The 26,512-nt window shown below is 55.0% G+C and overlaps 1 protein-coding gene across 4 annotated transcripts in view; it reads left to right on the forward strand.

The window, feature by feature from the left end:
• Nucleotides 1–26,512, forward strand: part of PITPNM1 (phosphatidylinositol transfer protein membrane associated 1) — a 317,763-nt gene that overhangs the window by 25,272 nt on the left and 265,979 nt on the right. For 2 of the 4 annotated variants that reach the window (XM_069232914.1, XM_069232917.1), the window contains exon 1: nt 15,730–15,826. The exons of 1 other annotated variant lie outside the window; for it this stretch is intronic. The gene's annotated coding sequence lies outside the window, so the exon portion shown is untranslated. Of the gene's footprint in view, nt 1–15,729; nt 15,827–18,957; nt 19,123–26,512 lie in introns of those variants that run through there. One more of the 4 variants, XM_069232916.1, reaches the window with a different exon arrangement.

Here is a 26,512-nt window from a genome sequence, read left to right on the forward strand (position 1 = left end):
AGTGCACTAGAGGTGCCCAGGGCATCAGATCAGATGCTACTAGTGGGCCTGCAGCACTGGTTGTGCCACCTACATTAGTAGCACTGTAAACCTGGCTGAGACCTGCCACTGCAGTGTCTATGTGTGCAGTTTTAAACTGCAGATTCGACTTGGCATGTGTACCCACTTGCCAGGCCTAATGTCAGACACCCCTAAGGTAGGCCCTAGGTAGCCCCAGGGGCAGGGTGCAGTGTATGTTTAAGGAAGGACATATACTAGTGTGTTTTATATGTCCTAACAGTGAAATACTGCCAAATTCGGTTTTCACTGTGCAAGGCCTATCCCTCTCATAGGTTAACATGGGGGCTGCCTATAAATATCCTTAAAGCGCAGATTCCCCTTGAGAGCAGATAAAAATGTGGAGTTTAGGGTCTCTGAACTCACAATTTAAAAATACATCTTTTATTGAAGTTGGTTTTTAAATTGTCTGTTTGAAAATGCCACTTTTAGAAAGTAGGCATTTTCTTGCTTAAACCATTCTGTGACTCTTCCTGTTTGTGGATTGTCTTTCTGGGTCAGTTTGACAGCTGGGCTGTTTTGCACCTCTCTAGACAGTGACACAAAGGGGGCGGGGTGTACCCTGCATATCCTGATGAGCCATCTGAGCTGAGGGGAGGGAGGCGTTGTCATTCACACCTGATAGGACTGTGCCTGCCGTCACACAATGCAGTCTCCGACCCGCTGGGGTGTGTCTGGGGCCTGGCCTGGACAAGGAAGGATCTTGCAAACACTTTAGACTTCGCTTTGAAGTTTGCCAACTTCAAAGGCAGAAAGGAGTAGAAGAGGAAGACCCAAAACCCCAGACTCTTTCTGGAATCAAGAGGAACCTCTACCCAGGAGAAGAGCTGGAGGAGGAGTACTGTCCCTTTGCTGTGTTGCTTTGCTGGGCTGGCCTGCAGTTGCTGCTTCTGCCTGAACAGAGTGCAAAGGGTGAACTTTGCTCTGTGTCCTGCTTGAGAAAGTTCTCCAAGGGCTTGGAGTAGAGCTTGCTTCCTGTTGGAAATCTCAGTGATATCAAAGACTTCAGTTTCCTCTTCCTACAGCACTGGGAACTGTGTGTTTTGTGCTGTTTAAGGAGAAAAAAAACTGCAACGCAGTCAATGCTGCCGCCGGCCTGCACAGTGACTGGCTGACGCCGCACAGAGCCACATTGACCCGCTTCGCACCACGACTCTGGTCTCATTGACGCCGTCATCGATGACTTCACCAAGCCGCTGCTCGCAGCGCAACTTGTTGGCCCTGCACTCCGGCATCGCCTGCTCACACTGTAGCCTGGGCATCCGTGACGACGACGCTCCTGCTGACATCGGTGCCGCTGCCTGCACCGTGGCCTGTGGACACCGCTCGTGAGGTACACAAAGTACTGTCCCGTCCTGCACCGCAGCCCTGGTCCACCGACACCAGCACCATCGACTCCAGTGTCGTCACCAGGCATCCCTGCCTGCACCGTGGCCTGTGGACACCGCTCGTGAGGGTCATGAAGCACCGTCCCGCCGGCTTGGGCCTACCGACAACATCACTTCAGCAACGACGCCGCCACAGCCTGCACCGTGACCTGGGAACACTGCACGTCGCACCGCCCTGCTTCACACCGCATCCCTGATCTCACCGACACCGCTGGACGCCGTCACCGAGCCTCTGCCTGCACCATGACCTGTGGGCACTGCATGTCGCATCGTCCCGCTTTGCACTGCAGCCCCAACGCCATCCACGCCAGGGATCCTGACTTCATCAGCCCGGAGTTCGATCCGAAACGCATGTGACTTTAAGGGCCCGATGATCCACGTACCGACTCTGGAACCAACACCGCAACGCCACTCTCTGGAGCTCACTGCAAGGATCCCAACACCCTGCAAATCCAAGGTACTGTTTCCGGGTCTTCCCGATGCCGCGGCTGGCTCGAACTGTTGGTTTTGTTGATTACAATGACGTGATAGCCCCAGGTGGGGCTGTCAACTTCAAGGAACAGTATTTTTGAGTAAATCTTGCAGAATTCATATATCTATTACTGTATGGTGGATTTATATTGTATTTGGTCTTGTCTTATATAGATAAATATTGGCTATTTTTCTAAAACTGGTGTGGTGTCCTTTTGTAGTGTTTTCATTTATTACTGTGTGTTATGTGCAAATGCTTTGCACATTGCTTCTAAGATAAGCTCATGCCAAGCTACCAAGGGGGTGAGCAGGGGTTATCTGAGCGGGTATCTCCCATATCCTGACTAGAGTGATGGTCCCCACTTGGACAGGATTCAAACCGACTGCCAATTGGAGACCCCATTTCTAACAGTGCCATTTTGGTGATGGGTTAGTATTAAAAATGGCCAGAGGCGAGCATTGTGGCTGGTTGGTGGAACTCCTGAAGAATGTTTTAGGGCCTGATTACGAGGCTTGTGGTCCAAGGCCTGCCAGCCTCGAGGTGACAGTCGGACCACCGCAACTGTGGCAGTCCGACCACCACATCACAACCCTGGCTGTCAGACCTCCAGGGGATCACCATCCCTGCCAGGAACATGGTTCCCAATGGGCTAATGGCATTCTGAGTTGTACTCAGCCAGGGCGGTGCTGAACTCAGAACTGCCTGGCTGATTATAGCTCAACCTTCCACCAGCCTTTCCATTGCAGGGACCCCACTGTGGGAAGGCTGATGGAAAGCCATTGCAGGGGCCACATGAGGGCCCCTGCACTGCCCATGGCATGGGCAATACAGGGCCCCCCTCCTAGCACCATCAGAATACGCATTGTGCGCATTCTGATGGTGCTGGTGTGTTACAGTATTGACCTCGGCTCCCTTAAAGGAGCCGTGCCAATATTGTAGCACTGTTCCCGCTGGCATAATACAATGTTACCTCCAGTCAGCCCAGTGGGAACATTGTAATATGCTTGAGGGGACGTCACTGGTATGATGGTGGCGTCCTCCCCATGACTTTGGCATTCTGCTTTTAGGGCCGCCAATGTCGTAATGAGGCCGTTAGTATGGAATGTGCCAGTTGATTTCGGAAGATACATAAAGTTTTTTGAAGAGATACAAATCCGACATATCAAGACATCCTTTGGTAACAGATTAGTGGAGTGTTTTAATAGAGCGATAAAGAAAGATGTTCAGCTGGCATTGACGAACGATGTGAGTCGGAAGGACGGCACAGTAGAAGGGCATCTGGTTAAAAATTAATAGGTTGGTAATGAAGAGTAGAGCTGGTGCTGGTGGAAAGGAAAAAAATAAGCCTGAAAAGGTGACAAAAATATAGGAGGCATAGTAAGGAAGGAGACCGTGTGGTTGTGATTGGGGCGGAAGTGCAGCCCATAATTTTCAAAATACTCAGTTTGAAATTAAGTGGTGCGATGTGAGAAGAGGGAAATGTGAGGAGTGTAAAGGTAACGCGAGGAGTGCACAGTTAAAAAGGGAGGTAAACCCAGAAGGTTGTATTTCAGATACAGATCCTTATCAGATGTTACTAGTTAAAAATGTGTTGCTTATGAGAAAAGAAAGGGCGTTTTGTTATTGTTTGCTCCGGCAATAGGGTAACTCAAGTGAGCAGGATTTAAGAGGTTAAGGATGTAAAGAAAGTACAAAAGGGCTTTAACGATCTGTACTTAGAGGTCACATAAGTATATAGCAATTGAATCTCAGATAGTGATTGTATGAGAAGATTGTATGAGAAGACGCAGAGCTGCGGCATATTTCGTAGTTCAAAGAGGTGTTTTGAATTAAATTGTTACTTGACTGGATTCCAACACAGAATAAAATTGAAGGATGATGTTGTACATGCTAAGCATAAGCTCCATAGCATTCCCATCACTGTTATATAAAAGGTGTACGAAATTACCCTCTTTTTGGCATGGTTAACCCCACTTTCTGACTGCTGTTAGTGTGTTTTGTCTCTGTTCACTGGGATCCTGCTAACCAGAGCTCCAGTGACTGTGCTCTCCCCCTAAATGTGGCTGCTTAGGACTTAGCACACCCCACAATTGGCATACTGGGGCCCCCATGTAAGTTCCTAGTATATGGTACTTAGGTACCCAGGGCATTGGGGCACCAGGGGTTCCCCATGGGCTGCAGCATGTATTGTGCCACCCATGGGAGCCCATGCAAAATGTGTCTGCAGGCCTGCCATTGCAGCCTGCGTGAAAAGGTGCATGCACCCTTTCACCACAGATCACTGCAACACTTCACTGTAAGTCACCCCTATGGGGTGCCCTCCTAGCAGGCCATGCTATCCCAGAGGGCAGTGTGTATGAGAGCATCCCTGCATGAACTGAGGTGCCCTTACGAACTCCAGCTCCATTCTCCTGGACTTCGTAAGTGTGGGAAAGCCATTTTGCTTGTGTACTTGACATAGGTCACTACCCGTGTCCAGCAACATTATGGTAACTTCAAACCTGGGCATGTTTGATATCAAACATGTTGGAATCATACCCCAATACTGTTGCCAGTATTGGTTGTATGATTCCGTGCACTCTTCTAGTCTTGTTCAGGTCTTGCAAACTCCTTTCCCAAAGTTTACCTGTGGGTTTGGGGGGAAAAACAGGTACTTACCTCTCCTCTCCTGGTCGCTAGGGGGCACCCTGTTACTTACCTTTTGGGGTTCCTAGTTCCTCCAGGTCCCCCCTACAGATTCCACTTCCTCTGGTGGGGGACTGCCTTTCGCATTCCGCTTACTTAGTATATGGTTTGGTCTCCCCCTAGGGCCTTCACTATTTTCTATTATTGTAATGTTTGCAATTGCTTTCTATGCTAATCACTGACTTCTAATGGGTATATAATAGTGTGTTTCCTCACCTCTTAGTGGAGTATTGCCTATACAGTATTTGTGTTACCATTATAACATACCTTTATTTTTGTAACACAGTGTGGTCCTTGCATGTGTGTAAGTGCTGTGCGACTGTAATGGTATTGCATAAGCTTTACATGTCTCCTTGATAAGTCTTATCTGCTCATCCACAGCTACTGTCGTAGTTTGACTCTTGCTCTAAGCAAGACTGCTGGTTTAAGGATGACAGCACTCTTGTTTGTAGGCAACTATGCCAATCCTACAACAAGTCGCAACTGTCTGCCCAGCCCTCCCGGCTCACAAGCAGTACCGCACCAAAACCCATATAGGACAAGGTGATTTGTGGCAGCCTTTCCGCATGGACTCAAGGGTGCGACATCTCAGGGATGTCGTGGTTAAACTGAGATAACCTTTTTCTCACATGAACAACATGTTTCAATCAAAACAGAGGCAATAAAAGAGACGCAGTGAAGTTTTCAAAAGGTTTTATTAACAAGACTGCAATCTACTGTAACTTGTATGGGCTGCAATGATTAGGATAATGAATAAAACAAGAAACATAATGGTAAAAATGAGAGTCGTGAATACAAAGACCCCCACCATCTTGCAATAACATGAAATGTGATATAGATGTGAAATAGGCCCAAATACCCTAGCATGATGAACCTAAACTCTAACCTAAAAGAGAGCTAGGTGTATTAAACCTAATCTGCCAGTACTATGTCCATGAGAAGAGCCCCCCAAACCTTGTTACCTTGGAATGAGGTCTCTAGATCTGACTCCGTAGGGACACGAAGACTGGGCCAGCATCAATGCAACGTATAGCATAGATAGCGTTGATGGCATCTGGTAGGAATCCCTCTGATTATCTTGTCTGTGTGATATGTATTTATACAGATCTAGTAGGACCCCTGACGCAGGTATGTTCCCAAACAATAGATAAAAAGGCATGCTTGGGGAGGCAATTATATAAACAATTCCCTGAAAAGGCACATTATGTTACGGGCACACGAAAGTGGGAAAGTACATAATGTGACAACCTACGTATCTCGTTTATCTTTTGACGCTGATAGTGACGCATTTACAGAATGGCACTGATAAGATAAAACTAAAATATCTTCCTAACTATAAACATGGCAGCCATCTTAGAAGAAATAACTTAATAAGTGTGTTAAAACAGAGCAAGCTAAGTAGGTTAAAAGTCACTGGGTGACGGGGGCACAGGCCTGCAAGCCAGAGGCTAAGCTAAACTCCTGATTCCCATTACAACTAAATAGGATCCACTACACTACCTCTAGAGAGCCCTGGCTTCCTAGACACTGTCTACACTTCACTAATAGGGGACACCTGGACCTGGTATAAGGTGATAACACCAGAGGTGCTCACCACACACAGGCCAGCTTCTTACACAAGGTTCCGATATTCATACAGGTTTAGGTGATGCTATAGAACCTATTGACACACAGGTGTGATTAAGTCCTGTAGTCATAGCACACAAGAAGAATGTTGAGTTCAGACTATGTGTAAATTTATGAGTGTCTGTATTAGACTATCTGGATTTATTGTCACCCACTACCTAACATCAATAAGTTAGTGTTTGCCATTTCTGCAGATCACTGTTTTTTCCCTTCTGCCTACCAGTAGTATAAAACAAAATAAATTGCATACAGTCAGCTCGCCAGGCTGAAGAGGAGTGATGGTAGTGCCAGCAATACCAATCATAGTATCAAGGAAGGCCTGTTTACATGTCCATGCCCAGGAGAGTCACCTACTAGACTCCCCCACCTTTTAAAATTTGTCAGCCAGCTCCTTGCAATCGGATACTTCTCCTATCCATGTGGGATATAGATGTTATTTGTGCCCACGTTTCCGCAATTACCAAGAATGTGTATGTGGAATGTATATTATTGTAGTAGTCAGAGTCACTGGGATCAATTTTGTATTTCGTCCATTAAAGTGATGCCTGGGAGAGGCTTGTAGGCAGCCCAGAAAGCAGTTATGAATTGAAGGGCCCTCCAGGACATTCCAGGATCATTTTTAGTGGGTCAAACTGTTGAGTGTCATGGAGAGGAGACAGGTTGTCCCTTTGAAGCTATGTAGATTTCATATAACACTCTGCCCTTAATATCTGCAAGGCTTGGGGAAGGAGAGAGATTTTTTTTTTTTTTTTTTTTTTTTAAAGGCACACTTTTGTGCTCTCCTTTTGAATAATTGTACACCAAAAAACAAATGTGTGCTTACCAATTGCTCCCCAACTTGGGGGCAGATCACTTAAACGCTGAAAGACGTCTCTACTATGGGTGATATATTTATCCCAAAAAGCCACAGATAGGACCCAAAGGCCATTTGGCCAGAAGAAGAGAGTGGCCTCATACACTGCCTAGGTTTCATGCTTCATCCTCGGCCATCCTGCTCTCACCAAAGCATGCTCTAATGGCAGGGCCTCATCAAAAGGCTGAGGAGCTGTTCTGGGAAATCCCGGGGGAGAATGGGATCCACTTACAAATCCCCGTCATTTGCCTAAGAAGAAAAGCTATATTTATTGAAAAGGTGTTGAAGGGATGAATAAAATAAATACTGGGACGTTTGAGGCTTAACTATGCTGCTCATGTCCACACAAGTCAACATTTTTTCAGCCCTGAATAGGCCCTCCATGGGGTTCGGGGCTCTCCGCAGGACCAGAACCCTGTTTAACCCTATTTATATCCCTGTCAACAATGCTTATACACTCACTCAGTGCACATACATGCTTGCAATACCAGACACTAATCTCTGGTTGCGTTAGTCAAGATGATTCTTCCTATTTTATTTCTGGGATCCCTAACTGTAGGACACTAATACTTCATGGAGGCGCGGGGAGCCTTGTAGTCACACATTCGTCCAAGGTCACTCCCTGCTGGATCGCCTAATTCAGGCCTCTGTTCTCCTCCCGATACTAAGGAGATTTCCCCAGCTATATTCTGGCCCAATATTTATTGCCAGTGATGCCCCCCACAAGTTTACAGGTAATTAGGTGAGACAGCATCCTTTACCTATGCGTCCTTGTTCTGGGTTCTCCTGCCTGGAGACTCCCAGATCCTCTTGCATTCCTGTTCACACCTTGGGGCAAAGAGCTTGACTGCACCAATTTGAGTGGAACAAGCAAAACGGGAGAACTGCCCAGCACTAACAGTTGAAATACACAACTATGGTCTGCAACTTTAGTATAAAGATGGAGCAAAAATGTTCTGCCAGTGTGTCATGACGTCTACCAGAAACCAGGGTCTCCACATCAGTGGTGATGAGAAACTCTGTACTCGCATGTTGGGTTATCCACCACCAACTTCCCTTGTCAGGTTCAGTTCTAGGAACCCTGCACCTATGCCAAGACTGCCTGGGCCCTGCTTCGAGGGTGGCTGTTGATAGACTGCTCAAGAGAGGCACTGGAGTGCCCTTGCTAGAAGAAAAGGCTGCTCAGAAGAAGGTAAGCCGCAAACGGAGCCAAGGTGGGACAAGCCAAAGACTTCACTGTTCAGCCATGGAGGACATGCACCACTCTGCAGGGGTGAGGCGCAGGCGTTCCCTTAGTGATCCCGCAGCGTGCACTATCTGTGCACTACTGAGGAACACTACTATCAATGAGCTCAGTGCTCTCCGAGTTGTGAGGCTCTGAAAGACCTTTGATCTCAGTCCATGTTCACCGCAAGAGACAAGAGAGTACCCGAGGAAAACCGCATTGATGGAACGGCCTGCTGCGGGTTCTCCATCTCGCTTGTGTGAATAGTGGGTTTTGAGTCTGGGCCCGAGGATTTGTCAAGTTGCAAACACTGCAGCACTATTTCAGTCTCCTCGACTGAGGCCAGAACTTCCTTTGATTACCTTAACATTGCGTCTGCATCACTGATGGAACACCTTGGGGTTCATTATGCCCACCAGGGTTAATGTAGCGGTATCACCGCAAACAGGCTGGCGGTGTATATCGCCACATTATGAGTGTGGCGGGTTGGCTGCGGCCACATCTCCACTCATACTGCCATGGCGGTATGAGCTGCCAGGCCGGAGAAGTTAATCTACAACCCAGCGGCCTACAGAGTAACGCCGGTGGCATTATGAGCCGGCCTTCCGCCATGGTTTCCATGGCGTTAGCAATGCCACGAAAACCATGGCGGTAGGGCCTACCGGTGACAGGGAATTCCTTCCCTATCACCGGTAGACAGCTCCCGCCACCCCAGCAAGCACCTACCGTACTTATCGGCGTATAACACGCACCTCATTTTAAGAGGAAATTTCAGAAAAAAACCCATTACATTTTATCGGCGTATAACACGCACACATCATTTGCCCCCTATTTTCAGGGAGAAAAAGTGCGTGTTATACGCCGATAAATACGGTAATTCCCCGCCATCCAAACTCACCCCCACCCCCGATTCTAACACACAACCCCTCTGATGCACACACTCACCCCCTACTCCTCTGATACACACACTCACCTCCCCACCCCCTTCAATACACACGCTCACCCTCCCACCCCTCTGATTCTTTCACAAACACTCCCACCCACAACATGCATACCTGCAGATACGACACCCATTCATGCACATGCAGACACGCACCCACCACACTACTGCCCCCACAGCCATACACGCACACAGCCACACACACTCACATCACCCCCTTCTCCCACCCCCTACAGTCACAGCGCCCCTCACCACATACACGCACACAGACACCAACACGCACCATGCATACACCCATTCACCTACACTTCCATACACAGATCCACTCACACACATCCATACATGCTTTCACTCATGCATACCAACAAACATTCAGGCACACAGACATACTCACACGCATTAATACACGCATACATACAGACATACTCACACGCATTCATACATACAGACATGCTAACACCCATTCAGGCATGCATACACATTGACATGCAGACACGCACTCACTTCAACTTTCATACACACATTCAATCACACGCATACAACGCAACACTCAGACGCATTCACACACACATTCATACTCACAGGCAGACACCACACACACAACACCCGCACCCTCCCATGTTGGACACCCGACTTACCTTGTCCGGCGAGGCGGTCTCCGGCAGGGAATGGGAAGGGGCACTGCTACTGCCGGCAGCGCCCTGCCAGCAGGTCACCGCCAGGCCGTATTAAATGTCTTAATACGTCTGGCGGTGTCCTACTGTCAGGGTGGTGCAGGGCGCCACTGTCTGCTAGTATGGCTACTGCAGGATTCCCGCCCTTATTGTGGCGGAAATCCTGCAGTCTGCATAATATGGCGGGCGGAAGACCTCCAGCACTGGCGGTGTTCTGGCGTGTCGCCGATGTCACGATTGGTTGATAGATAGAGTTCTGATTCTTGTTTTGTATTTCCTGGAGGGCTGGTGTGTGTGTGATATCTCCTTTGTATTTCTGTATGGGGAAAGGGTTGGGTGTCCCTACAATGGAGATGCCATCTATTTGACGTCATAGCCTACCATGCCACGTTGAACATGAGGTATGGGTTGGCTTTTGGGGGTCAGAGCTTCCCCTTGATTTGGTGACTGTCACATGATGTAGAAATACACGCTTACTGGGGGCTTTCAGTTTGTTTATGCTTGAAGCCTTCCTCGCAGGGACCCTGGCTTACCCTATGCTACCCAGGCTGGTATGATTCAGCCGAGGTTCACCCTTGTTCCCTGGCTTGGCATGGCTCACAAGGACCAGGCCCACCCTCTGCCCCTGGCAGCTACCCCCTTGCCTTTAGGGTGGCTCATCCCATTACCGCCTGCACAGTTCAGTGTGGTCTGACACCAGGAGGTCCTTATAGGACTGGCCTGTGTGCTAGGCCTGTGTGCTAGGCCTGTTAGCCTGTATCCCCACCCAGGCACGGCTCATCCATCGGCCAGCGTCACTCACTCTGACCCTGGCACACTCGCCCTGAACCCCTGGTCTGACCTGGCAGGACTTGCAATCCTACACCGGCTCCCCGTGCCCTTGTGCTACACGCTTGCCTTAGATACTTGGCATAATCCGGCTGCCCAGTCCGAGTCCCGGCTCACCCCAGCTCGTGTGACCCTGGCTCTGCCTGCCTCACCCCAGCATGTGGCGGTCCGGCTGATCCCACCTGGCCCTGCCCCGCCTCATCCCAGCTTCTGAGAGCCTAACCGTGTCCTGGCTCACCCGGGCTGTGTCCATGATCCAAGCCCTGCCCCGGCTCACCTAATCCCTGGAGACCATGGGCACCTCTCCTGCCCCGGCTCACCCCCGCCTGTGCCCCTGATCCTGCCCCGGCTCCCCCCATCCTTGGAGACCATGGGCACCTCTCCTGCCCCGGCTCACCCCCCGCCTGTGCCCCTGATCCTGCCCCGGCTCCCCCCATCCTTGGAGACCATGGCCACCTCCCCTGCCCCGGGTCACCCCCGCCTGCGCCCCTGATCCTGCCCCGGCTCCCCCATCCTTTGAGACCATGGGCACCTCTCCTGCCCCGGCTCACCCCGGCCTGTGCCCCTGATCCGGCCCCGGCTCCCCCCATCCTTGGAGACCATGGGCATCTCCCCTGCCCCGGCTCACCCCGGCCTGTGCCCCTGATCCTGCCCCGGCTCCCCCCATCCTTTGAGACCATGGCCACCTCCCCTGCCCCGGGTCACCCCCGCCTGCGCCCCTGATCCTGCCCCGGCTCCCCCCATCCTTGGAGACCATGGCCACCTCTCCTGCCCCGGGTCACCCCCGCCTGTGCCCCTGATCCGGCTCCCCCCATCCTTGGAGACCATGGCCACCTCCCCTGCCCCGGGTCACCCCCGCCTGTGCCCCTGATCCGGCTCCCCCCATCCTTGGAGACCATGGGCACCTCTCCTGCCCCGGCTCACCCCCGATCCTGCCTCGGCTCCCCCCATCCTTGGAGACCATGGCCACCTCTCCTGCCCCGGGTCACCCCCGCCTGTGCCCCTGATCCTGCCCCGGCTCCCCCCATCCTTGGAGACCATGGGCACCTCTCCTGCCCCGGCTCACCCCCGCCTGCGCCCCCGATCCTGCCCCGGCTCCCCCCATCCTTGGAGACCATGGGCACCTCTCCTGCCCCGGGTCACCCCCGCCTGTGCCCCTGATCCTGCCCGGCTCCCCCCATCCTTGGAGACCATGGGCACCTCTCCTGCCCCGGCTCACCCCGGCCTGTGCCCCTGATCCGGCCCCGGCTCCCCCCATCCTTGGAGACCATGGGCATCTCCCCTGCCCCGGCTCACCCCGGCCTGTGCCCCTGATCCTGCCCCGGCTCCCCCCATCCTTTGAGACCATGGCCACCTCCCCTGCCCCGGGTCACCCCCGCCTGCGCCCCTGATCCTGCCCCGGCTCCCCCCATCCTTGGAGACCATGGCCACCTCTCCTGCCCCGGCTCACCCCCGCCTGTGCCCCTGATCCTGCCCCGGCTCTCCCCATCCTTGGAGACCATGGGCACCTCTCCTGCCCCGGCTCACCCCCCGCCTGTGCCCCTGATCCTGCCCCGGCTCCCCCCATCCTTGGAGACCATGGCCACCTCCCCTGCCCCGGGTCACCCCCGCCTGCGCCCCTGATCCTGCCCCGGCTCCCCCATCCTTTGAGACCATGGGCACCTCTCCTGCCCCGGCTCACCCCGGCCTGTGCCCCTGATCCGGCCCCGGCTCCCCCCATCCTTGGAGACCATGGGCATCTCCCCTGCCCCGGCTCACCCCGGCCTGTGCCCCTGATCCTGCCCCGGCTCCCCCCATCCTTTGAGACCATGGCCACCTCCCCTGCCCCGGGTCACCCCCGCCTGCGCCCCTGATCCTGCCCCGGCTTCCCCCATCCTTTGAGACCATGGCCACCTCCCCTGCCCCGGGTCACCCCCGCCTGCGCCCCTGATCCTGCCCCGGCTTCCACCATCCTTGGAGACCATGGCCACCTCTCCTGCCCCGGGTCACCCCCGCCTGTGCCCCTGATCCGGCTCCCCCCATCCTTGGAGACCATGGCCACCTCCCCTGCCCCGGGTCACCCCCGCCTGTGCCCCTGATCCGGCTCCCCCCATCCTTGGAGACCATGGGCACCTCTCCTGCCCCGGCTCACCCCCGATCCTGCCCCGGCTCCCCCCATCCTTGGAGACCATGGCCACCTCTCCTGCCCCGGGTCACCCCCGCCTGTGCCCCTGATCCTGCCCCGGCTCCCCCCATCCTTGGAGACCATGGGCACCTCTCCTGCCCCGGCTCACCCCCGCCTGCGCCCCCGATCCTGCCCCGGCTCCCCCCATCCTTGGAGACCATGGGCACCTCTCCTGCCCCGGGTCACCCCCGCCTGTGCCCCTGATCCTGCCCGGCTCCCCCCATCCTTGGAGACCATGGGCACCTCTCCTGCCCCGGCTCACCCCGGCCTGTGCCCCTGATCCGGCCCCGGCTCCCCCCATCCTTGGAGACCATGGGCATCTCCCCTGCCCCGGCTCACCCCGGCCTGTGCCCCTGATCCTGCCCCGGCTCCCCCCATCCTTTGAGACCATGGCCACCTCCCCTGCCCCGGGTCACCCCCGCCTGCGCCCCTGATCCTGCCCCGGCTCCCCCCATCCTTGGAGACCATGGCCACCTCTCCTGCCCCGGGTCACCCCCGCCTGTGCCCCTGATCCTGCCCGGCTCCCCCCATCCTTGGAGACCATGGGCACCTCTCCTGCCCCGGCTCACCCCGGCCTGTGCCCCTGATCCGGCCCCGGCTCCCCCCATCCTTGGAGACCATGGGCACCTCCCCTGCCCCGGCTCACCCCCCGCCTGTGCCCCTGATCCTGCCCCGGCTCCCCCCATCCTTGGAGACCATGGGCACCTCTCCTGCCCCGGCTCCCCCCATCCTTGGAGACCATGGGCACCTCTCCTGCCCCGGCTCCCCCCATCCTTGGAGACCATGGGCATCTCCCCTGCCCACCCCCGCCTGCGCCCCCGATCCTGCCCCGGCTCCCCCCATCCTTGGAGACCATGGGCACCTCTCCTGCCCCGGCTCACCCCCGCCTGCGCCCCCGATCCTGCCCCGGCTCCCCCCATCCTTGGAGACCATGGGCACCTCCCCTGCCCCGGCTCACCCCCCGCCTGTGCCCCTGATCCTGCCCCGGCTCCCCCCATCCTTGGAGACCATGGGCACCTCCCCTGCCCACCCCCGCCTGCGCCCCTGATCCTGCCCCGGCTCCCCCCATCCTTGGAGACCATGGGCACCTCTCCTGCCCCGGCTCCCCCCATCCTTGGAGACCATGGGAACCTCTCCTGCCCCGGCTCCCCCCATCCTTGGAGACCATGGGCACCTCCCCTGCCCACCCCCGCCTGCGCCCCTGATCCTGCCCCGGCTCCCCCATCCTTGGAGACCATGGCCACCTCCCCTGCCCACCCCCGCCTGCGCCCCTGATCCTGCCCCGGCTCCCCCCATCCTTGGAGACCATGGGCACCTCCCCTGCCCCGGCTCACCCCCGCCTGCGCCCCCGATCCTGCCCCGGCTCCCCCCATCCTTGGAGACCATGGGCACCTCTCCTGCCCCGGCTCCCCCCATCCTTGGAGACCATGGGCACCTCCCCTGCCCACCCCCGCCTGCGCCCCTGATCCTGCCCCGGCTCCCCCCATCCTTGGAGACCATGGGCACCTCTCCTGCCCCGGCTCACCCCCGCCTGCGCCCCCGATCCTGCCCCGGCTCCCCCCATCCTTGGAGACCATGGGCACCTCTCCTGCCCCGGCTCACCCCCGCCTGCGCCCCTGATCCTGCCCCGGCTCCCCCCATCCTTGGAGACCATGGGCACCTCCCCTGCCCCGGGTCACCCCCGCCTGCGCCCCCGATCCTGCCCCGGCTCCCCCCATCCTTGGAGACCATGGGCACCTCTCCTGCCCCGGCTCACCCCCGCCTGCGCCCCCGATCCTGCCCCGGCTCCCCCCATCCTTTGAGACCATGGGCACCTCTCCTGCCCCGGGTCACCCCCGCCTGCGCCCCTGATCCTGCCCCGGCTCCCCCCATCCTTGGAGACCATGGGCACCTCCCCTGCCCCGGCTCACCCCGGCCTGTGCCCCTGATCCGGCCCCGGCTCCCCCCATCCTTTGACACCATGGCCACCTCCCCTGCCCCGGGTCACCCCCGCCTGCGCCCCCGATCCTGCCCCGGCTCCCCCCATCCTTTGAGACCATGGGCACCTCTCCTGCCCCGGCTCCCCCCATCCTTGGAGACCATGGGCACCTCTCCTGCCCCGGCTCCCCCCATCCTTGGAGACCATGGCCACCTCCCCTGCCCCGGCTCACCCCGGCCTGCGCCCCTGATCCTGCCCCGGCTCCCCCCATCCTTGGAGACCATGGGCACCTCTCCTGCCCCGGCTCACCCCCGCCTGTGCCCCTGATCCTGCCCCGGCTCCCCCCATCCTTGGAGACCATGGCCACCTCTCCTGCCCCGGCTCCCCCCATCCTTGGAGACCATGGGCACCTCTCCTGCCCCGGCTCCCCCCATCCTTGGAGACCATGGGCACCTCCCCTGCCCCGGCTCACCCCCGCCTGCGCCCCCGATCCTGCCCCGGCTCCCCCCATCCTTGGAGACCATGGGCACCTCCCCTGCCCACCCCCGCCTGCGCCCCTGATCCTGCCCCGGCTCCCCCCATCCTTGGAGACCATGGGCACCTCCCCTGCCCACCCCCGCCTGCGCCCCCGATCCTGCCCCGGCTCCCCCCATCCTTGGAGACCATGGGCACCTCCCCTGCCCCGGCTCACCCCCGCCTGTGCCCCTGATCCGGCTCCCCCCATCCTTGGAGACCATGGGCACCTCTCCTGCCCCGGCTCACCCCCGCCTGCGCCCCTGATCCGGCCCCGGCTCCCCCCATCCTTGGAGACCATGGGCACCTCTCCTGCCCCGGCCCCCTCCTCACCGTGTGACCCTGGCCCGCGCCGTCCTCCCCGGGCCCTCATCCCTCGCCGGCCCGCCCCGGAGGAGGGGCAGCGGGGGGCGGGGGCGGCGCTTCCTGCGGCGGAGGCCGACACCGGCGGCTCCCGGGAGAGGAGACGAGCGGGCACCGGAGGTAAGAGGGACCCCTGCCCCCGCCTGCAGCGGCATCGAGGCGCTACCCTGGAGGGAGGGGGGTGGGTAGTTGGAGAGGATGCTTGGACGGACCCTCGTCTGCAGCCGCATCGAGGCGCTATCCCGGGGGTAGATAGAGAGGATGCCTCGGACGGATCCCAACCTGCAGCGGCATCGAGGCGCTATCCCGGGGGTAGGGAGAAGAGGATGCCTCGGGCGGATCCCCCCCCCCCCCCTTGCAGGCAGCCGTGTCTCCCCCGGGGTCACCCTCCCAGATGCCTGTCAGACCCCCTGAGCTGCACCCCCAGACACTCCTGCATCACACACATGTACCCTTAATCCGACCTGCACCCCACTGTAGGCGCCTGTCAGAGCCCCCACTGTAGCCTCCTGACTGCTGAGACACCCCCCCCCCCCCGAACTGACGCTTTAGCACCCACACCACCCTCACTGCAGTGCTCGCTACCACCCCCACCCAGACATCCTTCAGACCCCCACCTGTAGCCAGTGCACCGCTGACAGACCCCCCCCCCCCCCCCCCCATGAAGCGCCTACCATTACAACCACCTTAGTGCACCCTGCCAGCACCCCCGACCCCCACCTGTAGCCATCTCACCCATGGCAGACACCACCCGCCCACACAGACAAGCTGACGCTTTATCACTACACCACCCTCACTGCAGTGGTCACCCTGCCCCCCCCCCCCCCCTGACACCCTCCACCCCCCCCCCCCTGACACCCTCCACCCGTTACCATCTCACGCATCGCAGAACGCCCCCTCCGGCTGACGCTTCACCACTACAGCGCGTAGACACCCTGTGACCCCACCAGTGGCCATGCCACCCCTATCAGACACCCCCTCCCCCCACAGACTGACGCTTCACCACTACACCACCCTCACTGCAGTGATCCCTCTGACCCCCGCCACCCTTCAGACCCCCACCTATTACCAGCTCACCCAGGGCAGACCCCCCCCCCCCCAAACAAAAACAGACTGACGCTTTACCACTACAACGCGTTCACTGCAGTGTACGCCCCCCCCTCTTATTGTGGACAAACCGGTGCCAGCATCCACCCCACAGAACCCAGACGGACCCCTCCCTCACTGCACACCATGTCACCCCATCACCAGACTCCCAGCCCTCACACTAACAGACTCTCTCTACCACCCACCAGTGCACGCACAGCAGAGACCCCTGATCCCCCGCCCCCCTTTTTATATGTACCTACCAGCCCTCTCACACCTGTGGTCCTCTCACCCTAGACGATCTCCCTCCCACTTGTAACACCCCCTTCACCACCCACCCCAGAGACCACGGCCCCGCCCTCTAAATGTCCAGTGTCCGGCACCCCCCTCCACCCGAGACCTTCTGGCCCCGTCAGATCCCCACCCGCAGTTCACACCTCCGCAGCCGTTCCACGCACCCTACCACCACCCTTGTAACAGGGGGGTCTCCAGCCCCCAACCACAGGCCCCCCCAAGTACACACCACACCATGGGAGCCCCTCTTCTCTGCAGGCGCCCGCCAGACCCACATCCGAGACCTGTCAGACCCCCAACCACAGACCCACCCACACACCCACTGGAGTGCACACCCCAGCAGCCGCTCTACTCACCCCTCACCAGCCTTGTAACAGGGGGTCTCCAGCACCCAACCACAGACCCATCCACACACAGTGCACACCCCAGCAGCCGCTCCACTCCCCCCCTCTCACCCTCACCAGCTAACAGGGGGTCTCCAGCACCCAACCACAGGCCCCCCTCAGTGCCCACCATGGGCGCCCCTCTTCTCTGCAGGCGCCTGCCACACCCACACCCGAGACCTTTTGACCCTGTCAGACCCCCAGTGCCATGCATACCCCTGAGGGAGATTTCGAAATAAAGGAAAAAACAAGTCCCCCACTGAAACGCCCATCGACTTACCTCGAGTGAAAAATGTTAGGGGGGTAATTAATGTCCAGGACATGTGATGTATTTATTTAATGTTTGATATAGCGCCTTCCGAGTCATTGCCAACATCGCGGCTCCTAAAGAATCAGCAAAAACCATTCACAATTTCTATATGCAGAGGGTAAAGGCGTGACATCAGCATGTGAGGCTCGTACAGTGTTTCTTCCTAGCATGTCTACTATGGGGGCCCTCGCCCCCTTTCCTAATTGCTAAATTACTGAACTGGTACTAGGGTGCCTCGAGCAGAATGTTTATCGCAGCGCTTCCCCGCTTTCTTGGGTGCAGTGGGCTGGTCTGGCCCGGGAGCTGGGGGGACGCTGCTCCAGAATCTCGGGCAGAGGTTGTTTTTGTTTCTTGGGCTCTGCGTTTGAGTGAGTTTCTTTTAAACCCGCCACCAGGGCATGTCATTCCTTTGCTAGGCATGTCGGAGAGCTGCGGTGCAGGGCATCATGGTTTATGTGTCTACGTCATCTCCCATCGGCAGCCATTTTAGTGCTATCAGGGCAGGTGAGATGAAGTGCAAACCAGCCCCACCGCTTTAGGACAGTCGTTATTCCCTCATGCAGCGTTCAATTTGTTAAAAAATAAAGTGTCGAGTACAAAGTTCAGCATGGAGGTTCGCGATTGGCGCTATAGGAGGTCGGTGCGTTGATTACGAAGACGAGTCCTTATTTCACCCCAGGTCTCCATCTTTCACCCACCACCGGGCACTCCCTCCTCTTTTTCTCTCTATTTTTCACGGCCACTTTCTCCATCCATCACTCTATTTTTTACGTCTCTATATCTTTTTCTTTCCCTCGTGTGTTTTCTGGAAGGCTCTGAAGGAGTCTGTTGACGGAACATAAGTACCGGGCCGCATCTGCAAACACCGGCTTAAATTAAGCACTTGCCTACAGTAGCTAGAGTTGGGGAGTCCTGCGGGCAGCGCTGTTCCGAAGTCCAGTTTAGGTGGGGGGTGGGGTTAGCTGGACTCTGCCGGCCTGGAGCTGACCCTGTATATTTAGGGGTGTAGGTATGTTGTAAGGTACGTTCATGACATCGGTGTGCCAGGCTTTGCTTGCATCCCTGAGGGTGGCCGGGGTGCGTGGGAGGGCGGCGCCGCCCTTGGCGTGGAGAGCAGGAGCGCCTTTTCTGTGTTAGGTTTTAGGAAGTGGGTGGAGAGCCGAGGGTGAGTCCCCTGCAGGCTTTGTCAGCATTTCCTGGTCTGGTAGGATCTTATTTTAGATAGCGCCGAGTGTCGTAAAGACACCCTGTACACACAGACCTGCGCATCTTCATTCTGCATCCAGCGAGCGAAAGAGCTAGCGCCTTGAGGGACCCAGTGCTGGGGAGGGGCAGAGGTCCAGGTAAGATTTAAATCGGTTTAAGGCATTGCCGTCAGCAGCATCAGTGTCCAGGAGGGGGTTGTGGCCCCCGCGCTCTCATGCTGTAAGGCGGAGAAGGTGTAAGGGGCTTGTTTCCCCTGGGTGGGGGTGGGGGTGGAGCGGTCAGTCGATGGTATTAGTGCTGTTTATGTGCTGCACTCTCTCTGGGGCAGGGTTGTTGTGGGTCCAGAGGAGTACTGATGCTAGCCTGAACTTAGTGCTGCTGGTTATGTGCTGCACTCTCTGAGGCAGGATTGTTTTGGGTTCAGGGGACTACTGATGCTAGCCTGAGGTTAGTGCTGTTGGTTATGTGCTGCACCCTCTCTCTCTGAGGGAGGATTGTTTTGGGTCCAGAGTAGTACTGATGCTAGCCAGAAGTTAATGCCGCTGGTTATGTGCTGTACCTTCTCTCCCTGAAGCTGGATTGTCTGGGTCGGGAGAAGTACTGATGCTATCCTGAAGTCACTGCAGCAGGTTACGTGCTGCACTCTCTATGAGGGAGGATTGTTTTGGGTCCAGGGGAGTACTGATGCTAGCCTGAACTTAGTGCTGCTGGTTATGTGCTGCACTCTCTCTGAGGCAGGGTTGTTTTGGATCGAGTGGAGTACTGATGCTAGCCTGAGGTCACTGTAGCAGGTTATGTACTACACTCTCTGAGGCAGGGTTGTTTTGGGTCCAGAGGGGTACTGATGCTAGCCTGAAGTTAGTGCTGCTGGTTATGTGCTGCACTCTCTCTGAGGCAGGATTGTTTTGGATCGAGAGGAGTACTGATGCTAGCCTGAGGTCACTGTAGCAGGTTATGTACTACACTCTCTGAGGCAGGATTGTTTTGGGTCCAGAGGGGTACTGATGCTAGCCTGAAGTTAGTGCTGCTGGTTATGTGCTATTCTTTCTCCCCGAAGCAGGATAGTTGTGGGTGAAGAGGAGTACCGATGCTAGCCAGAGGTTACTGCTGTTGGTTATGTGCTGCCCTCTCTCCTTAAAGTAGGATTGTTGTGGGTCTGTAGGAGTACTGATACTAGTCTGAAGTTAGTTTTGCTGGTCATGTGCTGCACTCTCTCTGAGACAGGATGGTTTTGGGTCCAGAGGAGTACTGATGCTAGCCTGAAGTCACTGCAGCACGTTATGTGCTACACTCGCTCTGAAGCTGGATTGTTTTGGGTGAAGAAGAGTACTGATGCTAGCCTGAAGTTAGTGCTGCTGGTTGTGTGCTGCTCTCTCTCTGAGGCAGGATTGTTTTGGGTCCAGGGGAGTACAGATGCTATCCTGAACTTAGTACTGCTGATTATGTACTGTACTCTCTCTGAGGTAGGATTGTTTTGGGTCCAGAGGAGTACTGATGCTAGCCTGAAGTTAGTGCTGCTGGGTATGGGATGCTCTCTCTCTGAGGCGGGATTGTTTTTGGTGAAGAGGAGTACTGATGCTAGACTGAAGTTAATACTGCTGGTTATGTGCTGCACTCTCTCTCTGAAGCATGGTTGAAGTGGGTCCAGAGGAGTACTGATGCTAGCCTGAAGTCACTGCAGCAGGTTGTGTGCTGCACTCTCTCTGAGGCAGGATGGTTTTGGGTCCAGAGGAGTACTGATGCTAGCCTGAAGTCACTGCAGCAGGTTGTGTGCTGCGCTCTCTCTGAGGCAGGATGGTTTTGGGTCCGGAGGAGTACTGATGCTAGCCTGAAGTTAGTGCTGCTGGTCATGATGCTAGCCTGAAGTCACTGCAGCAGGTTGTGTGCTGCGCTCTCTCTGAGGCAGGATGGTTTTGGGTCCGGAGGAGTACTGATGCTAGCCTGAAGTTAGTGCTGCTGGTCATGATGCTAGCCTGAAGTTAGTGCTGCTGGTTATGTGCTGCAGTCTCCTTGAGGCAGGATTGTTTGGGGCCAGAGACATATTGATGCTTTCCTGAAGTTAGTGCTGCTGGTTATGTGCTGCACACTCTCTCTGAAGCATGGTTGAAGTGGGTCCAGAGGAGTACTGATGCTAGCCTGAAGTCACTGCAGCAGGTTGTGTGCTGTGCTCTCTCTGAGGCAGGATGGTTTTGGGTCCAGAGGAGTACTGATGCTAGCCTGAAGTTAGTGCTGCTGGTCATGATGCTAGCCTGAAGTTAGTGCTGCTGGTTATGTGCTGCAGTCTCCTTGAGGCAGGATTGTTTGGGGCCAGAGACATATTGATGCTTTCCTGAAGTTAGTGCTGCTGGTTATGTGCTGTACTTTCCCTGAGGCATGATGGTTTTGGGTTCAGAGTAGTACTGATGCTAGCCTGAAGTCACTGTAGGGGTTGTGTACTGCACTCTGCGGCAGGATTATTTTGGGTCTATGGGAGTACAGATGCTAGCCTGAAGTTAGTGCAGCAGGTTGTGTGCTGCACTCTTTCTGAGGGAGGGTTGTTTTGGGTCCAGATGGGTACTGATGCTTGCCTGAAGTTAGTGCTGTTGGTTATGTGCTGCACTCTCTCTCTCTCTGAGGGAGGATTGTTTTGGGTCCAGAGGAGTACTGATGCTTTCCTGAAGTTAGTGCTGCTGGTTATGTGCTGCACTCTCTCTGAGGCAGGATTGTGTTGTGTCCAGAGGAGTACTGATGCTAGCCTGAAGGTAGTGCTGTTGGTTATGTGCTGCACTCTTTCTCTCTGAGGGAGGATTGTTTTGGGTCCAGAGGATTACTGATGCTAGCCTGAAGTCACTGCAGCAGGTTGTGTACTTCTTTCTCTGAGGGAGGATTGTTTTGGGTCCAGAGGAGTACTGATGCTAGCCTGAAGTCACTGCAGCAGGTTGTGTGCTGTGCTTTCTCTGAGGCAGGATGGTTTTGGGTCCGGAGGAGTACTGATACTAGCCTGAAGTTAGTGCTTCTGGTCATGATGCTAGCCTGAAGTTAGTGCTGATGGTTATGTGCTGCAGTCTCCTTGAGGCAGGATTGTTTGGGGCCAGAGACATATTGATGCTTTCCTGAAGTTAGTGCTGCTGGTTATGTGCTGTACTCTCCCAGAGGCATGATGGTTTTGGGTTCAGAGTAGTGCTGATGCTAGCCTGAAGCCACTGTAGGGGTTGTGCACTGCACTCTGCTGCAGGATTATTTTGGGTCCATGGGAGTACAGATGCTAGCCTGAAGTTAGTGCAGCAGGTTGTGTGCTGCACTCTTTCTGAGGGAGGGTTGTTTTGGGTCCAGATGGGTACTGATGCTAGCCTGAAGTTAGTGCTGTTGGTTATGTGCTGCACTCTCTCTCTCTCTCTCTGAGGGAGGATTGTTTTGGGTCCAGAGGAGTACTGATGCTTTCCTGAAGTTAGTGCTGCTGGTTATGTGCTGCACTCTGTCTGAGGCAGGATTGTTTTGTGTCCAGAGGAGTACTGATGCTAGCCTGAGGTTAGTGCTGTTGGTTACATGCTGCACCCTCTCTCTCTGAGGGAGGTTTGTTTTGGGTCCAGAGGGGTACTGATGGTAGCCTGAGGTTAGTGCTGTTGGTTATGTGCTGCACTCTCTCTCTCTGAGGGAGGATTGTTTTGGGTCCAGAGGAGTACTGATGCTTTCCTGAAGTTAGGAATGCTGGTTATGTGCTGCACTCTCTCTGAGGCAGGATTGTGTTGTGTCCAGAGGAGTACTGATGCTAGCCTGAAGGTAGTGCTGTTGGTTATGTGCTGCACTTTCTCTCTCTGAGGGAGGATTGTTTTGGGTCCAGGGGAGTACTGATGGTAGCCTGATGTTAGTGCTGCTGGTTGTGTGCTGCACTCTCTCTGAGGTAGTATTGTTTTGGGTCCATAGGGGTACTGATGCTAGCCTGAAGTCACTGTAGCAGGTTGTGTGCTGCACTCTCTCTGAGGCAGGACGGTTTTGGGTCGAGAGGGGTACTGATGCTAGCCTGAAGTTAGTGCTGCTGGTTATGATGCTAGCCTGAAGTTAGTGCTGATGGTTATGTGCTGCACTCTCTCTCTCTCTCTCTGAGGGAGGATTGTTTTGGGTCCAGAGGAGTACTGATGCTAGCCTGATGTTAGTGCTGCTGGTTGTGTGCTGCACTCTCTCTGAGGTAGTATTGTTTTGGGTCCATAGGGGTACTGATGCTAGCCTGAAGTCACTGTAGCAGGTTGTGTGCTGCACTCTCTCTGAGGCAGGACGGTTTTGGGTCGAGAGGGGTACTGATGCTAGCCTGAAGTTAGTGCTGCTGGTTATGATGCTAGCCTGAAGTTAGTGCTGATGGTTATGTGCTGCAGTCTCCTTGAGGCAGGATTGTTTGGGGCCAGAGACATATTGATGCTTTCCTGAAGTTAGTGCTGCTGGTTATGTGCTGCACTCTGTCTGAGGCAGGATTGTTTTGTGTCCAGAGGAGTACTGATGCTAGCCTGAGGTTAGTGCTGTTGGTTACATGCTGCACCCTCTCTCTCTCTGAGGGAGGATTGTTTTGGGTCCAGAGGGGTACTGATGGTAGCCTGAGGTTAGTGCTATTGGTTATGTGCTGCACTCTCTCTCTCTGAGGGAGGATTGTTTTGGGTCCAGAGGAGTACTGATGCTTTCCTGAAGTTAGGAATGCTGGTTATGTGCTGCACTCTCTCTGAGGCCGGATTGTGTTGTGTCCAGAGGAGTACTGATGCTAGCCTGAAGGTAGTGCTGTTGGTTATGTGCTGCACTTTCTCTCTCTGAAGGAGGATTGTTTTGGGTCCAGGGGAGTACTGATGGTAGCCTGAAGTCACTGCAGCAGGTTATGGGCTGCACTCTCTCTCTGAGGGAAGATTGTTTTGGGTCCAGAGGAGTACTGATGCTAGCCTGATGTTAGTGCTGCTGGTTGTGTGCTGCACTCTCTCTGAGGTAGTATTGTTTTGGGTCCATAGGGGTACTGATGCTAGCCTGAAGTCACTGTAGCAGGTTGTGTGCTGCACTCTCTCTGAGGCAGGACGGTTTTGGGTCCAGAGGGGTACTGATGCTAGCCTGAAGTCACTGTAGCAGGTTGTGTGCTGCACTCTCTCTGAGGCAGGACGGTTTTGGGTCGAGAGGGGTACTGATGCTAGCCTGAAGTTAGTGCTGCTGGTTATGATGCTAGCCTGAAGTTAGTGCTGATGGTTATGTGCTGCAGTCTCCTTGAGGCAGGATTGTTTGGGGCCAGAGACATATTGATGCTTTCCTGAAGTTAGTGCTGCTGGTTATGTGCTGTACTCTCCCGGAGGCATGATGGTTTTGGGTTCAGAGTAGTACTGATGCTAGCCTGAAGTCACTGTAGGGGTTGTGCACTGCACTCTGCGGCAGGATTATTTTGGGTCCATGGGAGTACAGATGCTAGCCTGAAGTTAGTGCAGCAGGTTGTGTGCTGCACTCTTTCTGAGGGAGGGTTGTTTTGGGTCCAGATGGGTACTGATGCTAGCCTGAAGTTAGTGCTGTTGGTTATGTGCTGCACTCTCTCTCTCTCTCTCTCTGAGGGAGGATTGTTTTGGGTCCAGAGGAGTACTGATGCTTTCCTGAAGTTAGTGCTGCTGGTTATGTGCTGCACTCTGTCTGAGGCAGGATTGTTTTGTGTCCAGAGGAGTACTGATGCTAGCCTGAGGTTAGTGCTGTTGGTTACATGCTGCACCCTCTCTCTCTCTGAGGGAGGATTGTTTTGGGTCCAGAGGGGTACTGATGGTAGCCTGAGGTTAGTGCTATTGGTTATGTGCTGCACTCTCTCTCTCTGAGGGAGGATTGTTTTGGGTCCAGAGGAGTACTGATGCTTTCCTGAAGTTAGGAATGCTGGTTATGTGCTGCACTCTCTCTGAGGCAGGATTGTGTTGTGTCCAGAGGAGTACTGATGCTAGCCTGAAGGTAGTGCTGTTGGTTATGTGCTGCACTTTCTCTCTGAAGGAGGATTGTTTTGGGTCCAGGGGAGTACTGATGGTAGCCTGAAGTCACTGCAGCAGGTTATGGGCTGCACTCTCTCTCTGAGGGAAGATTGTTTTGGGTCCAGAGGAGTACTGATGCTAGCCTGATGTTAGTGCTGCTGGTTGTGTGCTGCACTCTCTCTGAGGTAGTATTGTTTTGGGTCCATAGGGGTACTGATGCTAGCCTGAAGTCACTGTAGCAGATTGTGTGTTGCACTCTCTCTGAGGCAGGACGGTTTTGGGTCGAGAGGGGTACTGATGCTAGCCTGAAGTTAGTGCTGCTGGTTATGTGCTGCACTCTCTCTCTAAAACAGGATTGTAGTGGGTCCAGATGAGTACTGATGCTAGCCTGACGCTAGTGCTGCACTCTCCCTTAGGCAGGACGGTTTTGGGTCGAGAGGAGTACTGATGCTAGCCTGAAGTCACTGCAGCAGGTTGTGTGCTGCACTCTCTGAGGCAGGACGGTTTTGGATCCATAGGGGTACTGATACTAGCCTGAAGTTAGTGCTGCTGGTTATGTGCTGCACTCTCTCTGAGGTCGTATTGTTTTGGGTCCAGAGGGGTACTGATGCTAGCCTGAAGTTAGTGCTGCTGGTTATGTGCTGCACTCTCTCTGAGTTAGTATTGTTTTGGGTCCAGAGGGGTACTGATGCTAGCCTGAAGTTAGTGCTGCTGGTTATGTGCTGCACCCTCTCTCCCTTATTTCTCAGGCGCAGGTACACCGGAGTTTCACGTGTAGTAATAACCAGCTTTAAGCACTGGCAGTTGTAGCGGCTGCTGAGTACATCAGTACATTTGTGCCAGGAACTCCAGAGACAGCAACTGAAAAAGTCCATCCCCGAAAGAAACAGCTGTAATTCTTGGAATTCTTTCTTTGTGTTGATAATTAGTTCTTAGTCGAACTTGGACTTCTGTCGACTGAATCTGGTTAAAACCGAGTGGGGAACCGTTGTTAAGCACCTCTGCTCGAGCCAGCGGAGCTGTTTTAAGAAAGGAGCCACGTATGTCCCAGATCACACAAGCAGCCGGGTAAATCACTTGGCGCGGATAAGCTGGTGTTCCAGGGCTGACCGGGGGCATTACCCTCAGGGGAGGCAGTTTAGAATCTAAATACATGTCCACGTTGGATACTTCCGGGGTACGGTATGAGCCCCTCCCAGTAGGCTAGGAAGGTTACTTTGATGCCATTGTACCAAAAACTGACGTTTGTGTAGAATTCCCTTTCATAAAGTTTTTGTGACATCTGTGCGACAGAGCAAGACGGATACAAGGGTGTGTTCCAGGCAAACTGGTCAACTGGATGCCATCCAGATAATCTGGAATATCGCACCAGGTGGGGTTAAATGCATGCAGTGTTCACTAAGAGGCTTGAGGGAGACCAGAATCGAGCACCTTGGATTCGGGCTTCTAGGCGCTGCGCTCCCCCTGAAGACTAAAGATGTAGCAAAGGGTTTTACCCATTCTGTGTCTATGGGAAAATGTGTTTGTACATATGGCCCACAGTTCTGATGTTATGCGTCTCTATTTGTAAAATAGTGGCTTGACC

The sequence above is a fragment of the Pleurodeles waltl genome, chromosome 4_2, assembly GCF_031143425.1.
Source record: "Pleurodeles waltl isolate 20211129_DDA chromosome 4_2, aPleWal1.hap1.20221129, whole genome shotgun sequence".
NCBI classification, from domain to species: Eukaryota; Metazoa; Chordata; class Amphibia; order Caudata; family Salamandridae; genus Pleurodeles; species Pleurodeles waltl.